The sequence below is a fragment of the Mustela nigripes genome, chromosome 8 (assembly GCF_022355385.1).
Source record: "Mustela nigripes isolate SB6536 chromosome 8, MUSNIG.SB6536, whole genome shotgun sequence".
Taxonomy (NCBI): Eukaryota; Metazoa; Chordata; class Mammalia; order Carnivora; family Mustelidae; genus Mustela; species Mustela nigripes.
The window spans coordinates 54,289,578-54,313,092 of record NC_081564.1 but is presented as its reverse complement, the minus strand read 5'-3'; the positions used below and the strand labels follow the sequence as shown (position 1 = coordinate 54,313,092).

At 39.4% G+C, this 23,515-nt stretch overlaps 1 protein-coding gene across 17 annotated transcripts in view; it reads right to left on the bottom strand.

The window, feature by feature from the left end:
• The window catches only part of DTNA (dystrobrevin alpha), a 357,028-nt gene that overhangs the window by 165,201 nt on the left and 168,312 nt on the right, over positions 1-23,515 (bottom strand). The window contains exon 1 of one of the 17 annotated variants that reach the window (XM_059409433.1): positions 5,556-5,722. The exons of the other annotated variants lie outside the window; for them this stretch is intronic. The gene's annotated coding sequence lies outside the window, so the exon portion shown is untranslated. Of the gene's footprint in view, positions 1-5,555; positions 5,723-23,515 lie in introns of those variants that run through there. 17 annotated transcript variants of the gene reach the window in all.

The window sequence follows — 23,515 nt, the reverse complement described above, 5'->3', positions numbered from 1 at the left end:
GGGCCAATGACCCAAAACAAACACTTTACCAAAGAAGATATACAGATGGCAAATAGGCATATGAAAAGATGTTCACATAATATGTTACTAGGAAGAGGCAAATTAAAACAACAATGAGATATCACTGTACAAGTACTAGAATGCTCAAAGTCCAGAACACCAACACCACCAAATACTGGTGACGTGTGGACTAATAGGAATACTCGTTCATAGCTGGTGGGAATTCAAAATGGTACAACCACTTAAGAAGACAGTGTGGAAGTTTCTTACAAAACTAAACATCTCTTACCATATGACTCAGCAATCATACTCCTCGTTATTTCCCAAAGGAGTTGAAAACTTATGCCTATACAAAACCCTGAACATGGATTAAGACTTAATCATAACCGCCCAAACTTGGAAGCAACCAAGATGTCCTTCAGTAGGTGAATGAATAAATAAACTGTGATACATCCAGACAATGTAGTATTATTCAGTGCTAAAAAGAAATGAGCTATCAAGACATGACATGACATGACACAAAGGAACCTTAAATGTGTATTACTAAGTAGAGGAAGCCAATCTGAGAAGGCTACATGATATATGATTCCAATTATATGACATTCTGGCAAAAGGCAAAGCTATAGAGACAATAAAAAGATCAGTGGTTTCCTGGAAAGAGGGTGGAGTAGGGAGAGATAAAAAGGCAGAGCACAGAGGATTTTTAGGACACTGAAAATACTCTGTGTGATGTTATAATAATGGATAGATATCATTATACATTTGTCCAGACCCACAGGATGGACAATGTCATGAGTGAACCCTGAGGTAAACTATGATCTTTTCATGATTATGATGTATCAGTGTAGGTTCATCCTTGGTAAAAAATGTACAATTCTGGTAAGTCATGTTGATAATAGTAGAAGCTATCCAGATGTGTAATAACTTTTCATGTAACCATTCCTTTGTGATTTCTGCCTTTGCAAACATGCTTTTCCATCTCAAGTTCCATATTTTCTTCTACTACTTTATATATACCACATTACATGTTGGAATTGTCAATCCATATGGCATTTTCTTTCATATGAAGGTAGGTAGAGGCAAAAAAAAAAAAAAAGGAGTATAATTTTCTCCCAAAGAAGCCAAATTAATAGATTTCAGACATAAAACATTGTTATTTATTTAGAACAAATCATTTAAGGGGGCTCCTGGGTGGCTCAGTCAGTTAAATGTCCAACTCTTGATTTTAAACCAGCTTCTAATCTCGGGGTTGTGAGACTGGGCCCCATGTCAAGCTTCACATGCAGTGGTAGTCTGCTTGAGATGCTCTCTCTCCTTCTCCCTCTGTTACTCCCCCGGTTGTGTGCATGCCCTCTCTTTTTCTCTCTTTCTCAAAATAAATAAATAAATTTAGAATTTAAAAAGATGATTGAAATATTAAAGTAGTGTCAACAGTGAATATTTATAATATGCATGCCAGGTAGTGGGGAATTACTATAATAATATTACTTTAAAATTTATCAGGCTAATACTATGAGAATGGAACCAGTTGATTATTCCCTTTTTGTACACTAAAACAAATTATTCACTACCAGCAATGAGCTTACTCTTTTACTGTCACACTGCACAATTATTGGTAAATTTAATTGTTACTGATGAAAGCCTCTATTGCTTATTGAACAAAGTCAACATCCTTTATAATAAGCTCTGATGAAACTATAGGAGACTCACCTATTGTTAGAGGTTTTTAAATGTTATTAATGGAATTAATTAAATTAGAAAGTAAATATCTGAAAATCATACCCCCATTAGAAATTTCTACTTTTTTTTTTAAAGATTTTATTCATTTATTTGAGAGAGAGAGTGTGCATGAGAGAGAGCACAAGCGGGGGGAAGGGATAGAAAGAAGCAGACTCCCCAATGAGCAGAGAGGCCAACACGGGACTTGATCCCAGGACCCTGGGATCATGACTTGAGCTGAAGGCAGACGCTTAAACAACTGAGCAACCCAAACACCTCAGGAATTTCTGTTTTCTTTTTAGAAACATTGGCCTTTTACACTATACAGGGCTTAGTGCTTTATAATAAAGTCCATTTTATTCCCTGAATTAATCATTATGGCCACTGTCATCATGATCATCATCATGGTGTCATTACTTTTTTTTTTCATATGAAACATTTAAGAATATTTTTTAAAAGTCCAATTCGTTTTATGCAAAAATTACGTGGTTGTCAATAATAAAATACACTTTAGTGAAGTTATAGGTTTAAAAATAGCAATACCTAAAAATGGAACTTTACTTTAGAAATATTGTCTTGGGGTTCAACAGTTACCATTAATTTTATTGAAGAAGCTATAATAGTCACTACAATTCTTCTTCATCATGCCTCTGTTGAACATCTATCTCCTTAATAGAGGTAGATGTAGATAATTAGCTGTTTGTCTGAGAGGTTAGGGAGTTCTAGAAATTAAAGCTAAAATGCTCAGAAACACATCCAATCATTCAAAATGAACAATAAAGCATGATTTAAAGAGATGTTGACAAAAATACGATTTAATTAAAACACCTTGGCAACATTTCTAATTTAAAAATGAGCATATCAAAAATCATTTCACATCCTAAGAATGTAAGTATCAAAACAACTAGAAAAGAAACTTCCTTAAAGCCATTATGGAACACAGTGTAGAGGTTTCTCGAAAAACTAAAAATAGAACTACCATATGATCCAGCAATATCTTTTCTGAGTGTATCCACAAAGGAAGTTAAATAAGTCCATGGAAGAGATATCTGTGCTCCGATGCTCACTGCAGCATTATTCACAATAACCAAGATATGGAAATGATGTAAGTGTTATTGACATATGAATGGATAAAGACATGGTGGTATACTCATACAATGGAGTATTTGTAAAGGAGATTATGCCATGTGCAACAACATGAATGAACCTTAAAGACATTATACTAAGTGAAATAAGCCAGACACAGAAAGAAAAATACCGCATGTTCTTACTTACATGGGGAATCTAAAAAAGTCAAATACATTGAAGCAGAGGGTAGAATGGTGGTTACCAGAGATGGGGAGGTGGGGGGGAATGAGGAAATGTTGGTCAGCAGGTACAACTTTGCAGTTATGTGGGATAAATAAGTCTAGAAAGCTAATGTATAGCATAATGACTATAGGTAATAATACTGTATTACTGCACACTGGAAATTTGCTAAGAGAGTAGATCTCAAGTGCTCTTACCACATACCAAAAAGCAGTACCTAGGTGAGGAAAAGATACATTAATTAGCTTGACTGTGGTAATCATTTCACTATGTATATGTGTGTACCGAATCATGTTGTACAACTTAAATATATAGTTATTATTTAAAAAACAAAACTTAAAAGGATCTTGCATTATATGGACCTCTCAGTTATGTAGACCTGAGAAACGGACATGTACATATGGCCTAGTGTCAGGTGTATATAAAGATCACAGAAATCTGGGTATATATTCATTTTTACACACATCTCACTCTAATGTCTCAGCCGGATGATATCTTAGCCCATAACAGTAGGACAGAGTCAATAGGAACTGCCGGAACTGAAAAATAGTTATCTGTCATTCCAGTTCTAGAACGGATCTAGGCCTGATCGAGTATTTCAAATACGGGATAGTGGAATGCTAGTACTTTTCAGTAATTCCACCTCATCCACCTACTCCATCTCTCTTCTTTTATGAAGAGAGATTTAACCCATGCCAGCACAGCTGGGAAAGAAGATAGCTTGGTTAAGAGATCATTTACATGTTTATCTTTACTTCTCATCTGTCTCTCTTGTGTTCTCTTTGTGTCTCTCTCTGACTTTCTCTCCCTTATTCTTTGCCCCCCTCCCTCTTTTATTTTTCCTTTAATATATCACTTTCTACCTCAGATATTGTCAGTATTGAGAACTTCACACTTTAAAATATGTTGCCATCTTTCACTCCTTCTTGGGAACTTATTCTTAACTAATAACAACTTATGCTTGTGAAAATATTTGATGTTTCAGAGCTGATGCTCATAGCTTGTTCTATATGCCAAACAACACAGGGTAAAAGGAAAGAATAATTTCAGACACAATACGGGCATTTTACGCATGTTCACTGTTAGTATAACGCTTTTGATATGTGTTATCATAGAAATAGTGCCCTCTATTCGCAATTATGGCCAAAATAATTGTTTTGAAAAGTAATTATAACTCCTTGCTCTAATTTAGAAGATGACCCAGATGTATAAAAACCAGAGAGACAAAGGAAATAACAATGAAAACCACAGAGGCTGAATGGGTTTCAGAAAATCTGTTTCCCTTTTTGAAGAAAGAATGATATATGGCCAAACTTGGGATCATTTGCTTGGCTTGTATCCAAATCAGTCTAGTGGCAAATAACTGATTTTAGCCAGGAAAATACTACTTTCTCTGATGAAAACACTCCAGGTAGAGAGTGAATCCACCTGAGAAATGGGGGAGGGTGTGGGTGTGGGAGGTGGGGGAGTGGGGGGGTTGGGGGGGGGGGGTGTCTGTTCCTGTTTTGGTCAGGCTTTGTCCCTAAAGCTACCAGGACAACTTTGTTCTATTTGTTCTGAGTCCAGAAAAGCTGGCTGGGTTAGCCCAGCTAAAAAAAAACCTGAAGTAAATCCTAATGTCTTAAGAGAAAGACCAGACATCAAACATCAAGTAGAAACCGTGGAGTAGGCAGGAGTAAGTTACTAGTCAAGACATTTTCTGGTCCTCTAAATTGCTCTGGGGATATCAAAAAGCCACTTCTTTTGAAGCGAGCTGCTAGGGGGCCAAGTAAACAACGCAGGAGGAGGCTTCTGAGCTCTGGGAATGGCTGCTTCCCCACGCCACCCTGCATTGTTTACATTCAGCTCTCTCCAGCCTCCAAGCTAGAGTTCACTTTATGCTAACCCGTATTGTATTTGCTTCTATTTTTAAATCCTCCGAGGCACACAGAACCACAGTGCCTGAAAGGACAGAATACTAATGGAAATAAAATATGCTGTAAAAACTATAGATAACACCGAACCGCTCCTGTGAGTTGAGGCTGGTAGGAATATGATGCAAGAGGAACAAATGCACAGATAGGAGAAATACACAAAATAACATGTGGGAAGACTTTGTCCTCTGGCTTAATTTAGTATACTGGACAAAACAGCTTAGGACCCCGGATGCCGCTCATCAGGTGTCCTCTCGGAAAAGGGGACCATTTTCAAAGATCAAAGCAAGGAAGCACTTTGCCCAAGTTTTACATTGACCCGAAGACTCAAATTACGGCATTCTTCCTACTTCTTTCCAGCTTTCCTTCTTTTATTTGCACGCGCACCCTCACACACACTACCAAAGAACTAGAGAAATTCACAACATTTCAGACTTTCAAATTAATAAAGGGTGAAATCGGAGGGGAGGGAGCTGGGGGTGGGAGGGGGACAGGAGAAATTTGTCCTGTGCCCATGGAGGGCTGCAGGGGGTGGGGGCGCCGGTGACATTCCACGCAGCAAGTTATGCTCCTGCAACAGAAGAGTTCAGTTTCATAGATTCGGTGGTGCCTTACCTGGTTTTGTAGTGAACTGCACGAACTTGCCCCTAATTCTTCCCCTAAAGTCCTACATATGCTGAGAGCCATAGTATTTGACCTTACACATTTCCACAGAAGAAACTCCAAAGCAACCTTTAACTTCAGTAAAACGCTGTGTTCATTCTTCCCCTTGTGCTCAACACACAGCAATCTAATACACCTCATCATGTGGTCCGTTACCATGGTAGCAATGAATCCAGCTGCTGAAATACAAAAGACTGACAAAAAGTTGCCTTTTTCCCCCTCCACCCACCCTCACAAAGTCAGAGTTTTGTGGTTTTTTTTTTTTTTTTCTGTATGACAAGTCTAATTTGAATATGTTTCTGGTGCTGACTCAACTTCGTGAGCAAGGAAGAAAAAAATAAAAAAGATAAACGAACAGCAGAGGTGTAAGAATAAGAGGTCCCCCAAAGCCTTTAAACAAACAAAATAACTATATGCATTCTTCAGTCGCCACTAATCCAAGATACTGGTCATTAGCTGCTACTTCTTCCAACCAAGTATTTTTGCCAGTTACTAACTCAATAGAGAAATGCAGCAATGATCTCACAGCCCCTTTAAATATATATATAAAAGTGAAATAATACAGCCAACATGGATGCTGAAAGCACGGCATCAGGGTAGGAAGGGCTAGTCTCAAAGTGTTTTCCTAGAGCAAACTTCTAATCACAGCTCAGAGATGGGAGGTAAAATTCTCCCTCTTCTTTTCATCTAACCCTGTGTTTAACCATTACTTAAACAGATTAAGTGTCAGTCCTATTTCAAGTGATCATAGATTTGGATCTGCGGTGACACAGCCTGGTAGAATGAACCAAACCATACTTGGGGGCTCTATCTTAAGGGTAGGAATTTTGGAGTTAGGACAACAGCAACTCTGAAGAGTCCTGCCCCATCCCCCTAAACCCATGGCTATGTAATTATGATTTAAGGAACCACCTTTGGTTTATTCCCAGTACTTAAGGAAGCCTGACGGGAGGCCTGGGCAACAGGCTTGACCTCTCGTCAGCTGCAGTCTCTCCTTCCCACCATGGACATCCTTCATAGCTACCACTTTCTACCCTCCAGCCAGCAGCTACTTTATCCCTGGGGTTCTCACTGCCACTCCCCTGCTTCCCCAGATTTGCTTACTTTCCAAATTTAGCTCATATTTCAGAATAATTCATTGACATATCTGTTCTCTTTTTTTCGACATGGACCCGCCCAGGAAGGGGAATGGGGTCTTACTCATCTTTGCCTATCATGTAACACTAGCAAAGGGTTTGGAATAAGGTAGGGCTCACTGGGTATTGCTTGAATGGATGAAGCAAGGGATGAAAGCTCTGTGTCAGCACAGTGAAGGAAAGCTCAGCTCCTCCATCGTTGTGCTCATAGCATTCTCTGTGGTGGTTCAACCCCTGAGGGGTTTGCACAGGCTCTTCCTTATTATTCCACGCTGCAAAGGGAGGCAGGCAACAGTAGCTCTTAGGAAGAGCACCCAGGAAATTACTCGGATGTGGGTTTGAAGTTCTACCCAGGCTAGCTTTGTGATCTTGGATAGACCATTTAAACTCTCTAAACCCTGTTAAAATTTTGTAAAATTTGTACTTTAAAGAGTTATGACAAGAAATTAAATGAGATAACCCAAGGAAAATACTAAGCACTGTGCTTGAAACATAGTAAGTGCTCAATAAATTACCGCTAGTGTTGTTTAGCCAAATTGTTTATGAGTTTTGAACAAGAAGGATGACAAGAAAGCTCATTGACTCCTGACTTTCCCTTGCTGATAAAACTGTCACTTTCAACCACATACACATTTTCAATTATATGCTTCATAATATGAGCATAATACAGTGACCATTTTAGACAACCAGCCTGGATTGCCTGCTCCTACTTAAAAAGCATCTAGAGGAGCTGACCAGTCAAAAGGTTTTAACATATTCCCAGTGTGAAATGGACTGTAAAAAGAGTATTAAAGTTGGTCAATTAAAAAAATCTTTTTAATATGAAAAACACGAAATAAAGCAGTTCATTTTGATATTTATATCGAATTTTCAATAAGTGGCTTATATGTTACTAGCAGGTTTTTTTCAAATCAAAATGAGGTATAAAGAATTGCCATCATAAAGAGCCTAAGAATAGAAATTATGTACAGAGATTACATTTTTAACAGTTTACAGGTGTTAGCTTAACAGCAGCCTTTGAAAGGTCACCTTGATCCTGATCCTTAACAGGGCCTATAAAGGGCTCACCACTACAGACTTCTTAGTTGCTTTTCTCCAGTCATCTAACTCAGGAAATGACCAGACACCAAAGCCAGCTACATGGAAAAATTAGCATGAAAATCCCTTTGAAGCCTTGCAGTGCAAAGCAGCAGCCAGGGTTAAAAAAAACAAAACAAAAACAATAAAACCCAAACCAAGAAACACCACCACCAACAACAAAACAAAAACCTATGGTGGAGATAAAGAACTTTCATGGCAGAAAGTTACTATAAAGAATAAAATGAATGTTGTGCTTTGTGAGATTTCTCTATCATTAAAAAAAAAAATCCCTACAACAAACCAGTAGAGATTATTAAAATAGCTTTGGTACTGGGTACAACTCTGAAAAATCCTTCAACGTTGTGACTCATGATGACACAGTCCTATAAAGCATGTAAGTGAGGCAGAACAGGCAAAAAAAAAAAAAAAAAAGGCAAGAAGCATATACTCTGGAAAGTCAGAGCCCCTTAATCCTTCAGGACAGTTGATGAAGGAAAGACGAATGGAACCACGATTTCAATAATTCATAATTACTCTCATGTGTGGCTTAATTGAAAAGAAACTCACTGCTTGTCTTCACTTCTTCAGGAGGCTTTACTTTGTGTCTTTTTCCTCCTACAGATTGGTTAGGCATCTCACGGTTCCTCATTTTGTAAACTGAAGAGCCCACCATTTATCTAGTTAATGGAAACTATTCCTAGAGCATAACTACCATTAGCATACCACTTTTGTCAGATGTTAAGCAACTTGTCTGATTCTCTCTCTTAAGCATTAGGGAAATATGATGTCAATATGTTTGGTTTCACAAGGTCTCAAATCCCCCTTTTGCAAATGTTAAAATTAACTTCTTGCTCAGTGGGAACAAAATTTGTAACATGATCCATGCTGGTGTGACCCACTTAATTTCATATGAAGAATCCAATCACCGAGGGAAAAATAGTCTTTGAGACATAATGCTTCAGAACGTACCCTGGGAAGATGTGCCAAGCCCAGGGGGACGCATAGACCTGGGAGAGAGCTTATAAGATTGTTAGCTTCACCGCTCTCTCTTCAGACACAAGGGCACCTAAAATCCCACAAACTCAAGGTAACAATGTGGGCTCAGAGGTCACACCCTTGAGTTAAGCAGCAAGGCTACCAAAAACAAAAACAAAAAAAACCCCAAACAAAGAAACAAACAAAATAAACCAAACCAAAACAAACTGGCTGCTAATGTCAGTTAAATTAAAAACAAGACAAAGACAATTTGAACCTCTGCAAAATCTATTTTTTTCAGGTCACATCTTAAAATTGTTATTTTATAATACCACAAAGAGCTTTACTGTCAGGGCACTAGTTTAAATCAAATAGGAGAGCTTGTTCACAGCAACAACATAAAAGATTGTGATTTATTGAATATTTTTTGCAGGCACATAGTTTCTTGGGCTGCTTTGAGCGGCTGACCTAAAAAATATTAATCGGATTAGTATCTGTTCTACTCATGAAAATTTCTTATGAAAGAACAAGGCTATTGCAAGGCATCTTGGTTTATATAACTCAATATCAAGATATTCTATTTCCCCCTTAAGATGTTTTCAAAACACGCACTTCTCTTTTGAATTGTATTAACGGGGCTATAAATATCTGTGTCTAAATAGCACTGTGAAATTGATGGCTACACATTCTACAGGTAACTTATTGGGATCCCCCAATCATTTTGTTTTGTTCACATATAGAAATTTATTCCCAAATTTCTGCGTTTGGATTCGTCATCTCTTCAAAATTCACAATTATAGTCTGGATTCTTCCTTAGTGAAAAACACACTTGGTTTTTAAACTTAACAGTAAAAGTGACATCACTTGCCCATTTTCTCACTGAAAGGTAGTATCACAAATCCAATGCAGGGAAGTTGAAAAATATAGAAAGATTTATGAAATAACATTAAAAACACATATAATTTAACTATCAGAGATAACCAGTATTGACATTGTGATGTATTTCTTAATTTTATGTACTAAAAATCCTGGATAATTTTGACTACAGTTTTCTTCTGCTTAAAGAAAGACATGCAAAATAAACACAGTATGATATTACAGATTCGTGGAAAATATTTCTTTTTAATAATTTTTTAATTTTTTTATAGACATATATTTTTATCCCCAGGGGTACAGGTCTGTGAATCGCCAGATTTACACACTTCACAGCACTCACCAAAACACATACCCTCCCCAATGTCCATAACCCCACCCCCCTTCTCCCAACCTCCCTCCCCCCAGCAACCCTCAGTTTGTTTTGTGAGATTAAGAGTCACATATGGTTTGTCTCCCTCCCAATCCCATCTTGTTTCACTGATTCTTCTCCTACCTACTTAAGCCCCCATGTTGCATCACCACTTCCTCATATCAGGGAGATCATATGATAGTTGTCTTTCTCTGCTTGACTTATTTCGCTAAGCATGATACGCTCTAGTTCCATCCATGTTGTCGCAAATGGCAAGATTTCAAATTTCTTTTGATGGCTGCATAGTATTCCATTGTGTATATATACCACATCTTCTTGATCCATTCATCTGTTGATGGACATCTAGGTTCTTTCCATAGTTTGGCTATTGTGGACATTGCTGCTATAAACATTCGGGTGCACGTGACCCTTTGATCACTACGTTTGTATCTTTAGTGTAAATACCCAATAGTGCAATTGCTGGGTCATAGGGCAGTTCTATTTTCAACATTTTGAGGAACCTCCATGCTGTTTTCCAGAATGCACCAGCTTGCATTCCCACCAACAGTGTAGGAGGGTTCCCCTTTTTCCGCATCCTCGCCAGCATCTGTCATTTCCTGACTTGTTGATTTTAGCCATTCTGACTGGTGTGAGGTGATATCTCATTGTGGTTTTGATTTGTATTTCCCTGATGCTGAGTGACATGGAGCACTTTTTCATGTGTCTGTTGGCCATCTAGGTGTCTTCTTTGGAGAAATGTCTGTTCATGTCCTCTGCCCATTTCTTGATTGGATTATTTGTTCTTTGGGTGTTGAGTTTGCTAAGTTCTTTATAGATTTTGGACACTAGTCCTTTATCTGATATGTAGTTTGCAAATATCTTCTCCCATTCTGTCAGTTGTCTTTTGATTTTGTTAATTGTTTCCTTTGCTGTGCAAAAGCTTTTGATCTTGATGAAATCCCAATAGTTCATTTTTGCCCTTGCTTCCCTTGCCTTTGGCGATGTTCCTAGGAAGATGTTGCTGTGGCTGAGGTCGAAGAGGTAATCGTGGAAAATATTTTTTAATAGTTGCATAAAATTTCACTATTTGGAGGTATCAGAATTCACTTAGCCATCCCTCATTGTCAAACATATATTTAGTCTTTTCCAGGTTTCTTTATATAAAACAATATATCTTTGTATGGACATTTTGGGTTATATCTTGGGTTATTCCCTTAGAATAGGTTCCTGTGCAGGAGGGGGAATTACTGAGTTTAAGTTAGAAAATTTAAGTATAGAATTTTATTTTTTTCTTATTTAAGCATAGCATTTTGGAATTGGAAGACCCATCCTTATAATTCAATGGAATATTTCGTTTTATTGACAAGGAAACTGAGGTGAGATGACTGGCTCAAAGTCCTGCTACGAATTCTTCCCATGCAAGAACCAGACAGAAGATCTTTGTGAGTCCGCTCAGCTTTCTCTCATTTCACCCTGCTGACTCTCAAAGAGAATTCATCTCTGAGGTGCTCCTTCCCAGTGCTGGTTTGGTGTCCTCTGTGAAACTCCACCAATGTGCTCCAGAGTCTGAGGCAGGAGTGGGAGTTCCATGGAGGTGGATAACACAGTTTTATTTTTTATTTTTCTGTCAGAGAGAATCCACATGGTGGCATTGCTACAGTCACCTTTCACTTGATAGTAAAGCAGAGAGGATCCTGAGAAGCAGCAAATATTCCCTCATGTCAAAAATCTGTTCTGAGGAGAACACAGTGAAAAAAGATTCCCAGAGAGTTGAGAGGTCAGGATGCTCAAGAAGTTGGTGAGTTTAAATTGACATAAAATTAGGCAGAGCTCCTTGATAGACCCTGAGGTCTTTTATGGCCTTGTGTTCTGTTGAAAAAACAGAAGATCTGTGGGATTTGAGTGGCAGTTTTTAGGTCACTTGTAGGGGCAGGGGAAGAAGTACTTGTCTGGTCATCCCCTGTGACAATTCTATATCCTGGAAACCCAGGTGTGTTTGCACAGTCATGATGATGTCTTCGTTTGACAGAATATATTCTTTCTCAGTTAGAGGGAACAGGGAAGAACATTCTTGAAAATCGAGTCTACTCACAAAGTCAAGGAAACAGCCTTATTCCTGAGAATTTACTCTTGAAATTATTCATTTTCTTAGTCTGAATATGCAGTACACAGAGATTATTATTTCTTAATCCCTTCTGTGTGACTTACTCTAAAAGAAGATGATTTATTCTAATTCCATAAATTTTAATTAAGTATCTTCTCAAACCACATATTGTATAGGTGTAGGCAAAGAATATAAATAGCCTACAACCTAGATGGGGAGACAGAATATGGATAAAGAAAATATAGCTGTAGATATAATATATGAAAAAAAAATAATTGTTTCGGGAGTAGATAGATAATTAGGTCAGTTTAAGCAGAACACAAAGGAGGAGGAAATCACTCATTCAGGGTGCCCCAAGCTTGGAAAGCAGTTGGCTACTGGGATATTAGGTGTATTTTCCCAGATTCTTTTACTTTGTATTTGGGCACTTGAACTACATTCACGTAGTATACATGCTACAACTCGATGGAGGGATGCCTGATGTACCCTAAAAGCATATGCGGTGACCAAGATTAGATGTAGGAGCGATAAAAGCTACTGAGTTTTCTCTTCCCCTGTAATGTACTCCTGAGAAAGGATAAGTAATTAGGTAGTTGGTGGCAATGTGAGGGGGGACAATGGGTAGTAGCTGCTTTTCCAGTAATATGTGTGTATATACCATAGGTAATGAGATAGAGAGATTAGGAAGCAAGTTCAATGTTATGTACCCTGCAGGCACTCAATAAAAAGTTAATTATTGATGCTGACTTTGATAAAAATAAAGCGTATTATAAAATGAAGCAAGTCAGGAGAATGATTAAAGGCAAGACTGTAGGAGAAGAAATTATTAAGGAAAACACAGACTGAAAAATTGGAAAAGGATATAAGGTAACTTAAGGAAAAAGATTAAAAAAAGAAAGAAGCATATGTGGTTAAAGAGAACACATAGCAAAATCATCCAGGAGGTATAAGAGAGAGAGAGCACTGAAGAAAAACACAATGGAGAAAGTTCTTTGAATAAACTAAGACGAGTGACAAATCAATGTCTGAAATGTCATTCCTTATACCTAAATGAATTCCGTTATTGGAATGAATGAAGAAGGGTCCATTTGATAGTTGAACACATTTATATAAATTGACCCATGATATGAAGATATCAGGAAATTTAGACCCTTCTGGATGTCTCTGGTGGGAAACACTGCACCGGTAGAGATCATTCATCTGATGTGTCAGACGTTCCCATATATGACACGAGGGAGTTCACGGTTATCCTTGCTCCATATTTCACATTGGTTAATTCCACATCAGGCCACTGCGTTCTGTTTAGAGCCTCACTCACAGTGAATGTGCAACGGAGAAACTGGAGAAAGCATTGTACAATGGTGAACAATGAACCGGAAGGGAAGTAACCTAGAAGCCTGGGAGGGAGGCACTTAAGTGTTTGAAGGGCTATTGCACATAAATAATGGTGAGCAGGTGTTTCTTCATTTTTTACTGAAGGGACCACAATTTGTGTTTGCCAGGTGAGACACCGGAAAGGACTCCTGACATAATATCAAACTTATGGCATGTAAATAATACAAGGCAGAGAGACATTAGTTTCTACTTTGTTCATCGCAGATGAATAGTCTTTTGGAGGATGTTAGCCACTTGCATTCATCATACACGTAAAGACACTTTACATCCCAGTGGAAACACAGTTATGTGTTTATATGTTCCTATATACACACATCCAGAAGACAGAAACCTTAAGTCATATATCAGATCCTGTGGCTTGGATCGCCTGCCCATACTATCCTACTTTTAGCAATAATATGCAAAGTGTTAAACACTATTTGTGTTATCTATTTTGGCCTTCCAGTATCTTTGATAAACAGTGTAGACCAATGAAAAAATGAAAGTAATGCAAAATATTTTCTGTTCACTTACACTTTCACTAGCCACAATTAATATTTTTGCTATTTACTTATCCGTATCTGTCTCTAAGTAATTATGTAGCTTGATTTTCAAATGGATGGTTGAACAGTTGAAATGGCAATGGGGATAAAGAGTCCACTTATCACTGTGAGCACTGAACCATGTATAGATTTATTCAATCAGTGTACTGAACACCTGAAATGAATATAAAAACCGTATGTTAACTATACTAGAATTAAAATTAAAAATTCAATTAACTAAAAACACACATGGAGACATACTTCAAGAATGATAAAAATAAGTAAAAATGCAAAAAAGAGAAATAAAATAAAATGAATTATTACTTTTAAAACTGTAGTGTTTTCCATAGTCTAAAGGAAACTACAGTCTTCATGACTATCTTTGAGGAACAATGCTTTTTGGGGGGAATAAACTTTAATGGGGCTACTGTTTATATTATACACTACTCCACAAGAAAATGATGAAGGAAGAGACATTAAGCCACCCTGTGTAACAGAGGAAAAAAAAACAAAACAAAAACGCTCCCTTCATTATGGGTGGCATAGCTGGAAAACTGTGAGTTATTAACTGGAAAGAGAAAGGGTCTGGTGACTCCAGCCAGGGAGAATGGGTGTAACTTCTGGCCACGGGTAACAAGGTCTAGGTCATAGGGAATTCTTATCAGTAGGGGAAGCAGTTTCTAAAACATTGCAGCCCGGGAGGAAATGGACAATAAGGATCCCTCTGAAGGGTATGACAATGGTCTAAGGAATAATGATGCTGATGACTAATTTTCATATTCTGACTTACAACATCTCTGTTACCAACAAGATTTTAGGAAAGCTTTAAGAATTGCTCTTAGCTTCACAGTACGTCAGTCTGTGTCCAGGCTTGGAATGGGGCATGAAGATAGAATATGCTCTCTAAGAAGGTGATATTTGAGATGACACCTGTGAAGAATGGGGAAGAGTCTTTTAGGCAAAGGGAGGAGCATGTGTGAGGTCCCTGAGGTCCCTGAGGGGAAAGAGCCTGATGTTTCCAAGGAACACCAGAAGAACGGTGTGGTTGGAGCACTATGCAAAAAGGGCAGAGGGTCATGGCATGGAAAATTTGGTAGGTTAGGGCTTTGGAGGGACTCTAAACTTTATTCGAAGTATCACGGGAAGGTTTTGAAGGATTTAAAACATAGGGTAACATACTCCAACTTCTGTTTTTAAAAGAGAATCCTGGCTATGGCTTCGAGAATGGACAGGAAAGGGGCAAGAGTGTTTAACATGCCACCAGTCTGAGGGTCAACGGTTGACTCTGAACTAAAATGCTGACAGTGGAGACAGTGAGAAGTCCATGCATTTTAAAATATATTTTGGAGACTGAATTGATACCACTCGGTCACACATAGAATGAAGGAGGATGAGTGAGAATAGAATATAAAGAAAAACTCCTAGCATTCTGCAATAAATGGAGGTGCCATCTACTACAGACCGGAAGCTGGCTCCAGGAGCACGCCGAGGAAATGCAACGTGGGATAAGGCAAAATGTTGAATCCAAAATGTCTCTAAGTCAGTTAAGCAGTAATGTCACATAGGCTATGTCTATATTTACCTGAAGCCCTGAATATAGGGCTTGAATGGAGATGTACAGGCAAGAACCTGGTTTTTTTTTTGTGTGTGTGTGTTTTAAAGATTTTATTTATTTATTTACAGAGTGAGAGATCACAAGTAGGCAGAGAGGCCGGCAGAGAGAGAGAGGAGGAAGCAGGCTCCCTACTGAGCAGAGAGACCGATGCGGGACTCGATCCCAAGACCCTGAGATCATGACCTGAGCCGAAGGCAGCGGCTTAACCCACTGAGCCACCCAGGCGCCCTGTAGGTATGTTTTTTAAAGCCCTGGTAAAAGGAGAACGGACATGGAGAAGCGTACTCAAGACTCCTCTCTAAGGAAAAGGGCCAGGGAGGTAAGAGGAAATCCTTGTGAGTGTGTTTCTATGGAAGCTACATGGGAGTTCTTCAAGAAGGAAGGGGTGGTCTTTGGGTTGAAATCTACTGAGATGTTGAGTAAGATGAGAACAGGAAAAGTATTCATTAGCTTTAGAATATGGCGATAATGACCACCTTAATGAAAACCTTTTTCATGAAATGGTGAGGGACAGAAAAATGAGGGGTAAGGAAGTGGAGTCAGATTAGGTATATGATTTTTTTGGTGGGGGGGGAGAGAAAGCTGGATTTGTAGGGGAGCAGATGTAGGGGAGCCAGTGAAAGGAAACATAAAATCAAGAGAATATTTCAAATATAGTAGACTCTAGAAAACATTTATATGCTGAGAAGAGTGGCTCATTAAAGGCAGAGAGACTGATGGTATGGGAGAGAAAATAGCTGACTGCATGTGTGTAGTCCTAAGAAGGTAAATGGGGACAAGATACAGAGTGTATGTAGAGAAACTGCCTCGCCTGTGATAGGAGAGGAGGATGAAAATGGGGGTGTATGTGTACAATTAGGCAAGGCAAGAGGGGGTTCCTATCTAGTGACTACTATCATTTCAGTGAAGTAAGAAGCAAGGTTGCTAGCTCAGAATGAGGAATGGGGAGAAGAATTTTTGTGCAAGGGGAGAAATAATGAGCTAATCATTATGGAGAGTTAGAGAGTGGCTACGGAGAGAGTAGGAGAGCCACAGAGTGTTGCAAGCACATCTGATGCAGTGATCATGAGTCTAGGATGCTCAGATGTGTGGCTTTAACAAAGCTCAACCAAAAACGTATGGGTAGGTCAGGTGAGGGGGTTCATCTACCCTGCTTGGCTTATGCCTGGTGAATATGACGGGAGGAAAGATATGCAAGGGAGTTGAAGGTACATTAAAGGAGATGGACCATAAAATCTAACCAGGCAAAGAGGGAAGTAAAGACAGGAGATGGGTATTGGACAGTGAGAAAGAACCAAGACAAAAAGATTCTGTAACAAACGCAAAGAATAGCAAGTGTGGAGATCAGAACAAAAGAGCTGGAAGGGTAGAATGTGGTGTTTGGAGAGGGTGGTATCTTGCTTGCTTTTCTGATGGCGGACAGGTTCAAAGAAGTAATGGCTGAGGTCACGTGGAGGGATTTATTTCTGGATATGAGGAAGGTATTGATTGGATCATCCATGGGTACACTGAACTTATCAAGAATAAAGCACTTAAGCAGCACAAATCAAAGTTCTGTAGGAAGCAGAGTTAAGCTCTTGCCCTGTGGTCTATGGCTGGGTGGATTTTGTATGATGGGAGGTGCTGGTAGCTTTCTTTATCATTGCATTGTTAGAGGCTCCTTAAGTAATAATTCAACACCAGAGGAAAACAGGGTTGAGAAAGGGGTAAGAAACAAGGTCCTGAGCATAACCTTTGAACTTTTGAATCTACCCTTATTTGAAGCCTAACCATTCCTATTTTGTTGTTAGCCTAAGTGATTTTTTTTTTTTAAGCTTTTATTTGGGGGAGAAAGAGAGAACACAAGCAGGTCAGGGTGGGCGGTACAGGGAGAGGGAGAAGCAGGCTCTCTGCTGAGCAGGTAGCCTAGTGCAGGGCTTGATCCCAGGATCTTGGGATCATGACCTGAGCCCAAGGCAGACGCTTCACCCACTGAGCCACCCAGGCACCCCTAGCCTGAGTGATTTAAAAAAAAAATTTGTTTTTGTCACTTGCAAACACAAGGCATAAACTAATATAGATGGGTCTATTTCATAAAAAAGAAATATTTGGAAATATAATGGATTTGTTGCTTATCTAATATCCATTTTTCTTTGCTGGCAGAATTTTTTATTATTAATTATTTTTATTAACATATAATGTATTATTTGCCCCAGGGGTACAGGTCTGTGAATCATCAGGGTTACACATTTCACACCACTCACCATATCACATACCCTCCCCAATGTCCATAACCCAACCACCCTCTCCCTAACCCCCCTACCCCCAGCAACCCTCAGTTTGTTTTGTGAGATTAAGAGTCTCTTAGGCTTTGTCTCCCTCCCAATCCCATCTCGTTTCATTCTTCCATACTTCCACCATAGGCCTCAAGGAAAGGATCAAAGTCAATCACTGCTCTTGTAATCCCCTCACCGGTGGTGCCAGTAAAATATAAAGGGAAATCTGCTAGGGCGAGTGTAGTGCATTGAGCAGTGCGATGGTTAATTTTACGTGCCAGCTTGACTAGGCCATGGGGTGCCCATATATTTTGTTAAATAATATTCTGGATGTGTCTCTGTGGGTGTTTCTGGATGAGATTAACATTTCAATGGATAGATTTAGTAAAGCAGATTGCCCTCCCCAATATGGTTGAGTCATACAATCTGCTGAATGCTTGCATAGAAGGAAATGCTGAACAAGAAAGAATTTTTTCTTTCTGCTTGATGGTCTTTGAGTTGGGACATTGGTCTTTTCTTGCCTTTGGACTCATACTAGAGCTTACTTCATTGGCTTTCCTGGTTCTCTGGCCTTGCAGAGATGGGGGCTTCTCAGCTTCCATAATCGTGAGAGTCAATCCCTGATTAAAAAAAAAAAAACCTCCTTCTCTACATGTCCTATTAGTTCTGTTTCTCTAGAGAATTCTATTATAAGTGATGGTCCTCAAAAACTCATAGTCGCCAAGAAACTTGGAATGTGGCCTCATTTGGAAATAGTCTTTGCAGATGTATTTAATTAAGGATCAAGAGGAACTCATACTGGGCTAAAGTGGGCCTTAAGTGCCATGACTATATCCTAAGAGGAGAGGACAATGAGAAAAAATACTCAAAAGAAGGCCATGGGAAGAATGGGGTAGAGATCTGAGTGATTCAGATATAAGCCAAGGAAGCCAACGATCACTGGAGCCACCAGAAGTTAGGAAGAATCAAGGAAGGAGTCTTCCCCAGAGTCTTTAGAGGGAGCATGCCCCTGCCCACATCTGGATTTCAGAATTCTCTCCTCCAGAACCACGAGAGAACAGATAGCTGTTATTTTTAAGCACCAAGTTTGCGATCATCTGTTATAACGTCCCTAGAGAAGGAATACAGGGGGTTTCTGGGAAAGGTCCTTCATCCAAATAAGAGGCTGACAGGGAGAAAAGAAAATGTTGGTGGATGAGGACATGGCAAAAGTTTCCATGTGGCCGAGGCACAGGCTGGGTGGTGAATCAAGGTCCAAGAAGAGCCTCAAGAGGTAGTGGGGTTCGGGTCTCCATCCCGGGAAGCACTGAGAAGCAGACGTGAAGGACCATGTCAAGGGAATTAGGAGTGAAAAAGTGAAACCATTCTCTGAAATAACATGCTCTCTTTCCCTCTCTCTCTCTCAAATAAATAAACACATCTTTAAAAAAAAGAAGACTGAGGGGCGCCTGGGTGGCTCAGTGGGTTAAAGACTCTACCTTCAGCTTGGATCATGATCCCGGGGTCCTGGGATCGAGCCCCGTGTCGGGCTCTCTGCTCAGCAGGGAGCCTGCTTCCTGCTCTCTTGCCTGCCTCTCTGCCTACTTGTGATCTCTGTCTGTCAAATAAATAAATAAAATCTTAAAAAAAAAAAAAAAAAAGAAGACTGAAATATATTCCTCTCCCAAACCGATCGAAGAGAACCATATACATTTGGAAAAAGCCATTTGAGAACATGAGTCCCAGCAGACATTCATTCTCTATTCTGGGCACAGTATATCAAAGACGTTAGGATCTTCTTGTTGCCTTTTCAGTCATTCTCTTGTCCCCTATCACACCATGGAGAAGAATATTGTATTAAATGCGAATTCTTATTGTTATGACTTAATGAGCTACTTCTGAGGAAGCGGTTTCACCAACCCATGAGAAAGGTCTGGAATGGCTAGGGCTGAATCGAGGCTTAGGTCACCCAGCTGAAACTAAAGTCAACGTTTCAGTTACTCATTTATGTCCTCCAGCCTCTTGGACACACCTCCCCTGGTTCCTAGGCAACCACAGCTTTCCGCACTTAGTCCACATTAAGCAGGACTGTGTGTGAATTTGGAAACGATCTATTTTAATGAGAAGGCAATCGTGAGCCGAACCAGACTGTTATCTTTGTTATGAAGTAGGACACAACGCAGGGGACTTCCCTATTTTTCAGAACGCGGATTTATAACACTTGACTGACAACCTTCATGTTTGCAGGTACAACCGACACAAGAGCCTCAGAGCTGGAGGCTGTGGGAAACCTCAGAGGAATCCTTTTTATCAGATGGAGGAATTCCCTTTAAGAACTGCGTCTGGGACAGGGATTCACAAGCCCTGCTTCTCAGGCCCCTTTTTTGCTCTACAGACAGTGGGGAGTGGGAATGGTGGGGGTGTCGGGGAGTGTGTGGGGGGGGAGTGGGAATGTTGAGGGTGTGGGCTGGGGTTGGGGATGGGAGGGTGTTTATATCCGGGTAATTTTACCACTGTACTCAATGTCTGCAAATGTTTCTTGCCAAAGAGACTTGGAAGTGCTGGGGGAATTGCCAGGGATTCAGGAGGTGGCATGCTTTGTGTTACTGCGTGGCACTGTTGACCATGCAGGAGGTTCCTGAGCCGAGCAGATCTCTGTCTGTGCAGGTATCAAACGGAACTCTCCCAAATTGAGGTCATGAGAGGCTCATTTGCAGTCACTGAATGGGAAGAAGGGAGCCTTCTCTGGAACACGATGAGCCTTTTTTTTTTTTTTTTTTTAAATCTCCAAATGTGCCTTCTGTGGATGCTACTAGTCTGGGAAGAAATTCAACTTCAGAGCTATTCGTACACGTCAGAAAGGGACAATGTCATAATAAGAACATGCTCTTAGAAAAAGACAGCCACTTCACTTATCTTTCTATCCAGCTAGAACTGGAAGAAAAATTATGGCAAATATTTATTTGAGTCTGAACGTGTATTCTACACACACATAAACACTGAAAAACTTCCAGCCCACTGTTACGGAATTGTAAAGAGTGACAGGAAAGAGAGCTAAGGTATTCATCTATTTTGATTATTTGAAACTATCTGATTCACAGTGGAAGATTTTGCTGAAATAAAGTGTACAGATTTAAAAGTCAGGTATTGAAAGTTATAAAAATCAACTGATGGTTGAAATATAGGCTAAAACGATAAACTGTCACTCATACGAATGCACTAACATCAAAGCACGTTATGATTAACTTTTGTAAACACATAATAATCCTTAATTTTTGATAGGAAAGCATTGTTCCATCCATTCTTCTGACGATCACAGTTTTAAAAATCATACATACATAAAGGTAAATAGCATCCTGCAAACTCTTCTGGGAAATTAAAGGGGAAATCGGCACACAAAAGATAACTCAACAAGCAGGGACATAACCTGGGGCTGTGAATAGAAGTATTGTTTTTTCTAAGATACTATAAATTTATTTTACTCAAAGATAGGCACCGCAGTGTACCTATGATACTTTTTTTTTTAAATTCTTTTTCACTCTGTAATATGAAAAAGTTATCCATATAACAGCAGGAGACCAAAGACACAGGCCTGTATCTTTCTGTTTTTTAATAGATGGGGCATTTATAGATTTTACTATTTTACATTTTTAAAGAAACGAATATGTACAATCCCTTTAGCTGCTATTTTTAGCGTCACATTCCGCCTGTCGGCACCTGGACTCTTTTGGTCTTCCCATTCAAGGGCAGTTTACGGCTTTTGTGCTGGGGTCTCATACACGTGCACACCAGACAATAAGCAGGATGTGATCCGGGAAGGCATCTCTGCTGTTGCTCAGCGGTATGTCCAACACCTAGCAAAGCTCCCGATAGTTCCTGATAAGTACTTGATGAACAGTAAATCTACTTCTTTGTATTGTAAATAAACCCCAAATCAACCTTGTTTTCTTAGTCTTTTTTTGCATGTCGGAACTCCTCTCTGGAGGATAATAAGATCAAGAATATACTAATACTGGCTAATTGTATGATGGACAGGAGGTAGGTGGTAGGAGACTCACCCAGGTCCTAGACGTGACTTTGCCGCTAATTTGGGGGATTGTACTTAACCTCTCCGCCTCAACTTTTGCAAATGCAAAATTAAGAGTTGCTATGGTCTCAATGTTTGTGTTGTCCTGAAATTCATACGTTGAAATCCTAATGCCGGATGTGATGGTATTACAATGTGGGGATCTGGGGTTGATTAGGTCATGGGGGTGGAGCCCTCATGGGTGGGATGAGTGCTTTTATAAAGGAGGCCTAGCAGGACTCCCTAGCCCCTTCTGCATGTGAGGACACAGAGAGCAAGGGGCTGCTTTGAACCAGGAAATGGGCCCTCACTAGAATGTGACCCTGCTGCTTGGTGTCTTGATCTTGTACTTCCCAGCCTGTGGAACAATGAGAGATAAATCTCCATCTTTTATAAGTTGCCCAGTCTCTGGGATTTTGTTATAGAGGCTTAAATGGAATAAGACAGGGGTCCAGGTTAAATAATCTGAAATATCCTTTCTGATACTTAAATCCTGTGATTCTAAGACATAATCTGTGGCAAATCAAAGTAGGATGTTACCTGAAATAATTATGACTTATTTATCTCAGGCCCCCAGGGGCCTAGCTCAGAGCCTGGGAACCTCAGAGATGTATAATATATATTTAAAGAAAAAATGAGTAAATGATCATTATAGGTATAAATGTGGCCTAAGCATCATCAGGATTTTTCACCAGTGGAAGAATCCCTTCTTTATGGATACTGACTTTTGCAATTAAAATTAAGTCAGAGAGTGGTTTGGGCAAATTTTTAGTTTTATTCATACCAGTTATTATTCTTATACATGGTATTTGAATAGTGTGATTTTTAGAAAAATTCAGAACACAATTATGTACTCTGTTAAGAAGGGCCAACAGAGTTATGCCTATGGAATTTTTATTTTCATACAAATTTTTATAATTAATTACAAATATTCATTTTGTAAATATTTTTAAGGAGAAAAAAGAAAAGGGGGCAGAAATCCTTGCCTTCAAAAGGCCCCAGCACTGGTGGTGATTCTATATAACATATAGCCCTAAAATTCTATCAGTCAATAGTGTTAAGACATCACTTCCGAGCTTCATCAATACATGAGGTTTTTGCATAGTCTCAGAACCACAAGGTGCTATACCTTTGACAATCTTGTTCCACAGAAATAGTCCTAATTTTAGCATCAGCCTAAGCATAAACTTATTTGCTAAAGAGAAACAGATCTATAGACTTATAAATAGCTTGCTTCTCAGGAAGTATTTTAAATGGAAAATTCTAGCATTATATTACATACATATTCTTCTTCTAGGATTAAACTGGAAAGCTCTTTTAGTGAGGCAGTTTGCTGCAGAGGAAAGATAGGACTTCACACTCTCATTCTGCCACTTAGCAGATATGTGACATTGGCAAGTTATCTACTCTCTTGGAACCCTAGCTTTCCTATCTGAATAAGGAGGGAAACAATAGCTAATTTGAGAGGATATTATGAAAATTAAATTAGATGATGTTCAGGGAGCACATGCTTGGGTGCTTGGCTCAGTGCCACCAGATCCCCTCTGTAAGGTGGTCTAAG